General features: G+C 39.9%; 1 protein-coding gene across 17 annotated transcripts in view; it reads right to left on the bottom strand.

Annotated features, from left to right (window-relative positions):
- Positions 1-6,018, bottom strand: part of CREM (cAMP responsive element modulator) — a 71,450-nt gene extending 65,432 nt beyond the window's left edge. For 9 of the 17 annotated variants that reach the window (XM_082739725.1, XM_082739724.1, XM_082739723.1 and 6 more), the window contains exon 1: positions 5,668-6,018. The gene's annotated coding sequence lies outside the window, so the exon portion shown is untranslated. Of the gene's footprint in view, positions 1-5,273; positions 5,632-5,667 lie in introns of those variants that run through there. The other 8 variants (XM_082739735.1, XM_082739730.1, XM_082739729.1 and 5 more) reach the window with 4 other exon arrangements.
- Between the last annotated feature and the right edge of the window lie 21 nt (positions 6,019-6,039).

The following is a 6,039-nucleotide window of genomic DNA, read 5'->3' on the forward strand; positions in this document are numbered from 1 at the left end:
TATTCTAATTAGCCTAAAACATATCCCTTGAATTCATCATTTCACAACACAGCCTGAGGTTAGAATTTTTAAGCTGATCTCCTTATGCCTAAAATCACAAAGGTTACTGATGTAAGGTCTTGGATACTACTAATTTTCTATAAAAATATATTTTTAAGTCCTATCTGCTAAGGAAACCTTTTAGAGTAGAAAGGCATATCTTAGTTTATTATAGGCAAATAAGAGCTTATACTAAGAGAGAAAAAGGAGTTCAAAATTCGTTTGCCTGTTGTGAATTTCTGTGTTGTATATGGAGAAAAGCCATTATCCTACTGGTAAAAATTTTCTATCATATATTAGGTTTGATTGCCAAAATCACATCTGGCATTCACTTCATTCTTCATCTGTGTGTTGCTCTAGTTACCCTCTGGCATACAGATTCAATTAATTTCATTGCTATCAAGTATCCCTTAATATAAAGCTCTCTATAACAGGTATTTAAAATACACTGATTAGGGGTGCCTGGGTGGCTCAGTTGGTTAAGTGTCTTCCTTTGGCTCAGGTCATGATGAGCAAAGAGCCTGCTTCTCCCTCTCCCTGCCACTCCCCTGCTTGTTCTCTCTCTGACAAATAAGTAAATAACATCTTTAAAAAAAAAAAAAAAAAAGGATCGAACTTCTTGGGAAACATTACCAGAATATAAAAGCTTACCTAGCCAACTTCCTTCTCCCTAACCAACTCTCTGTATGAACCAATGTTCTCCATTTCTTCTGTAAAACCTATAGCACACCTAAGGCCAGAGTCACTCTCTAGCATACCCAAGCACTTCTGTTTCTAACAGCTGTGATGGATGCTTAGCAAGAGTTAGCCATATTTATCACCTAACTTGCACCTAAGGCCAGAGTCACTCTCTAGCATACCCAAGCACTTCTGTTTCTAACAGCTGTGATGGATGCTTAGCAAGAGTTAGCCATATTTATCACCTAACTTGATTATACCAGCTATACTTACTGTTGTAATTTTGGAATTCTATTAAATAGCATGTTAAATTATTAAATAGATTTAAAAGACTAAAAAAAGAGCTGCTTCTGTGAAAACTAAGTAGACTGCTTTGGAAAGACAATAAAAGGCTGCTTTTTAAAAAATTCTGGCTTTGGGGCTAGATATTACAGTTGGAAAGACCTATAAAATTGGGGAAATATGACAAATATGTAGAGTTCTTTACAAAGACACTTGCAAAACAACTAAGTTCTTGCTCTACTTTCAAGATCTGAAAAATGTTAATTGAGATAGTTTTTGCAGGAAGGGGGAGAAACAAAAAACAAAAACCAAAAAACACAACCAAAAAAAAATCCCACGTTGCAATTAGAATAGTCAATATAAAAAGGAAAAAATGTGGAATAAAAGGGGATACACCTCTCATGGAAGCAGGAAGAGAGAGAGAGACCAAAGAAAAGTATATCTATTTCTCTGGTTCCAGGATGAAGCAAGGTTTTAGTTCCTTCGGAAACTAGGAGATCTTCATAGGTTAATCATGATTTAAATAGCAATGGCGAGTAAGGTTTGAAAGATAAGGGAAGAAGAACATGAAGTGCATATACAGCTGGTTCATTTCAATCACATGGATTAAAAACTTGGGAGAAGGCAGGGCTGGGTAGAAGAAAGAAGTAATTACAAAGAGCCAAACACCTCAAGTTGGCAGGGATAAGCCTATCTTACTACATGCATTCAGATTAAGGAGATGAATACAGGAGAAACAAAGTGGGAGAGTAGTGACAGGAAATTACACCACTTTTCAAGTTTTGTAATCATTGTGAAACAAGGTTAGAATAACTTTCAAATAACATTCTTTATTTACACTTTTGTGTAAAAACAGAAGTAGCCAGGAGCAATACTTATAAATAATTGAGACACTTGCAAGTAATGTCTTTAAAATTTTAAACATGAATCATAGAGAAAATCAGGTGGCTTTCTAATACAGATTCAAGGCCACCCCAACTTAATTGCTGCAGATACCTATTACTTAAGAGATCTTAAGTTTTTATAAAGTCACTAAAGGATTAACTATTTCAGCATCCCTTTCTCAATTAATTCCCCACCTGGCACCTGTTTTTGGCTATTTCACAGTCAATGAACAACAAAATTGGCTGGTAAGGAGGAAATGAAAACTAAAATTCAAACAATCATGGCCTATCTCTACCTCTCCAAATACCACCGTCTTTACCACCACCACTTCATGGAAGGAAACAAAATTTAAAATCTTCTGTGAGTTATTTGCTTGACTAGAGTCATTGCTGGGTTCTCCTGTTCAATATTGTATTTCACTACTGCACTTTAAGTACATTTTAAAGTACTTATCTACACAAAGTACAACTCTAGTGACTATTAACCAGTAATCTGGAAAAGAGTAGATAAGACACTTGAATTAAGTAATGTTCAGAGAAATGAATTTCAATGTTATGATACTTACCTAGATTGGTCCTCTTTTGTTTATGAACAAAGCTGCTTCTTAGTTCTAAGTCCAGAAACATGCTTAAAAAGGTTAATTTTAACACCTCCATCAATTTTTAAAAGGAGTGAAAGCATCCCAACTGTCCATATACAGTATCATAGGTCTTTATGCATGATTCGGTTTCTCTAATACCTGAGCTAGAGGCTTTTATAATATCAATGCTAGAATATAAACTCCACTTTAAAACATTTTGAAGCAAAAAAATCATTTTTGCTCTATCAATGAAAATGAACAAAACTGAATGACATGAGTTAGGACGGTCAAATTTTAAGTCCACTGTGTTAAAAAAAACTCAAGAAGATAACTTCGAAAAAACTGTTTTTGGGAAATTCTCAAATTATCAGAATCACACAGCTCCATTAGGATTTCACATTACTTTGGCATTTGACAGGTCTAGCTGAATCACTGTTTAGAAAACACGACCAAAGATGCTTCCCACTTGGGGACAACTGGGTACTTCAAAAGAGCCTCACAAAAGGGTTGCTAGTAAGGTTTTCTATGAGGCAAGTATCCTCCCTTACCAGTGAGAGAGTTATTCTAAGAGGCTTTAAGCAAAACTCCCACATAACTTTCTAGCCTATGTTCTTCCTCAAAACTGTCTTATATACCCCTTGGCAATAATTTCCTCTAACACTCCCGAGAAAGCCAATCAAAAGATGTGCAAGATTAAAAAAAAAAAAAAAAAAGTGCAAGATAGATATTGTACTTTCTAAACTTTGCTGTAAATGGAATTATATCAATAAGACTCAAGTTGTCTTCATGAGTAGTATAAAGATAAAATCCCACTAGTGTTATCCTTAAGTTTTCCTCTTCATTCCCCCCATTCTCTACTGGATATCCTAAAGCATCAGAAAAAGAAAACCCAGGAGTGAAAGTATTTACTCTTACACTGTATTCTTAATTATACAGTTCTCATGGTACATGGTATTTTAAAAACCTGAAATATTCTTTGAAAGGAAATTAACAAAACGATTTAAAATGTTTATTTCTACCTGTATGTAATGGATAAAAAACATTTCCCCTGAAATTTTTATTTTTATGATCTGCATTGATAACATTAAAATTGCATTCAATGTACAATAACTCTTCTCAAAGTTGATTTTTATATACAGAATCCACTAGTTCAATAAAGTTGAAATACTTAACAGAATTCAAAGACATTTCAGGCTTATTTTCCTAATGACCAATGTTGACCACATGTCAAAATATCAGTGGTTCAGCTGCGAAGTGTTTACATTGTTCAGTTTTACTTTTAAAAGTCTATCTAAATGGAACGGGACATTTGAGTGCTTTCCAATGGACTACTACGTCAACAATAAACCTGGCTCAATTTTCTGGCCCAATATTAACTTACAGAGAATATCAAGTTAGGGAAAACAGATCATAAATATATGTACGTACTGGTCAAGTTTCAATCAGGATTTCTTATGTGTGTTAATAACCTGAAACTCTTCCCTACTATTCACGGAATTCTAAAAAGGATTTTACATTTTAATCCTGCAATAACCTGCCTCAGTAGCAAACTAAAGTGGTCTATGGAATCTGGAGTTTCTTGAACTCATCTGTAGAAGCAAATTTCATTAACCTTCCAGGACAAAGCAAAAACAAAGACTGAAGAGCTCCTCTGTGTTTACACATTTCAATAAAAATTTATTCATATATTCTTACAAGATATGTACACAAAAAATCAGCGTAATTACAACTTCACACTCACCAAAATGACTCCAGGTTGACCAGCAAGTCACTGGGAAAGCATCTGCTTACAGTGATCTATTTACAGATTTATACCAAAAATGTTTCTATAATTATCAACACTTAATATGACAATGCTTTAAGTGTTCTACTCATTCAGGATCAAACCCACTTAAATATCTTTCGAAAAGCTGTATCCGGATCAGTAAGCAGTTGTTTATACATTATTTTTTTAGTACCTAGCTCTTATTAGCCAAAACATTATTTGCAATTTAACATCCTTGGGAGGAAAAAGTTCAAAGAAAAGAAAAAAGTTCAAATTTTAAAAATATAAAGGGAAAGCAGCTTACTATCCCAACATAGGACCAAGACTAGGAGAAAAACATGGTACCCAAAGGGGGAAAAAAAAAAAAAAGAGAGAGAGCATGAATTATTAATGTAATCTATTAGTTTTCATACCGGACCTCTATCGTGCACCGAGGTTTCTATTTATTTAAAGGGAAGGTGGCTACAGTCTCATCAGCCCGCCAAATCAGGTTTGAAAGGAAGAAATTTTAGGAAGTTACAGAGCTAAGAGGTTCTGTTAAAAGGGGCTCTCTAAGTTTCAGTCAGTCCTTCAGGCTGATCCTGTAAGTCAAAACTGCTGAAAATTTGATCGTAAGCTGACAGCTGCTTTCCTGAGCGCTGTACACGGAAGGTCTCAGCGATTTTCAAGTTAGGGGGACCTGGTATGCGTGCAGCAGGATAAAGAACTATGTTGAATAATGTGTCTACTCCCTGTCCAGCATGTTCTGGGAACCTTGCTAGGTGCCTTCTAAAAAGGCACAAATCAAAGGTAAAGAACAAGAGAAACTGCAATTTCTATCAGCTGTCAGGGTTCTGTTCCTTCTTCGCGGCTATCATAAAAGTCTCCGCACTATTTCATCAGCTCTGTCGTGTCTGGGGACTAAGTGACTCAACACCGGTGTCCCCGACTCATGTTTCGGAGAAGAAATGGGTTAACGCTGATTTCTATCTAAACGAAGTCCACATAATTGAGACAAAGGTGCTACTAATCGTCGGCTGTGGTAGAGAAAACCAACGTCCTTACTTCTCGTTTCCTTTTCTTCTCAAAGAGGGAGAACCCCACTCATCAGAGCAGTGAGGCTTTTCCCCAAGGACTTGCCCAACTTGTACCAAGTTCAAAAGGAGTCAGGGAGGGCTGCGAGAGCAGAGCAGCCCGCTTCCCGCTCGGCAGAGCTCTGCACTAACCCGAAGGCACCCCGCGGGCGGAGCGGGACAAGTGCGCGGCCGCCGCCACCGGGAGGCCGCACTGCTCCCGCTCTCCCCGCCCTCCCCCTCGGGCTCGGAGCCCCCAGCGCCCCCGCTCCGGGGCCCCGAGGCCCCGACCCGTCGACCCGGCTCCGCTCCGCCTCCTGCCTCCGCCTCCTGCGCCGCGTCGCCGGCTCCGAGGTCTCTAGGTCCCGGGCCGGCGCGCCACTTACCCGCCGCGATGGGATTTACGTAGCGGACCTCGTCACTGATTACGGACGGGAGGAGGTGGAGACGGCGAGCCCGACCGCCGCTCAGGAGCGGCGCCGCCGCCCAGCAACCCGGCGCCGGCGCCGGCGGCGGCCCCACGTCGCCCCCACGTCAGCTCTGATGCGGCAGCCGCGGCCTGCCCGCCGAGCCGAGACCAAAAGTAGCGCAGCAGCCGACCGAACCGCGTCCTCGCGCCCCGCCCTCCCCTCCCCCACTCCGCGACTGCCTCCCCGGGGACGCCCGGCGGAAAAAAATCCAAACTCGAACTCTGCCCCCTGCCGGCCACCAGCGGGAGTGCAGCGCTGACAATCCAACAATTAAATGGAACGGGGGGA

This window comes from Mustela nivalis, assembly GCF_964662115.1.
Source record: "Mustela nivalis genome assembly, chromosome: 7".
Taxonomy (NCBI): Eukaryota; Metazoa; Chordata; class Mammalia; order Carnivora; family Mustelidae; genus Mustela; species Mustela nivalis.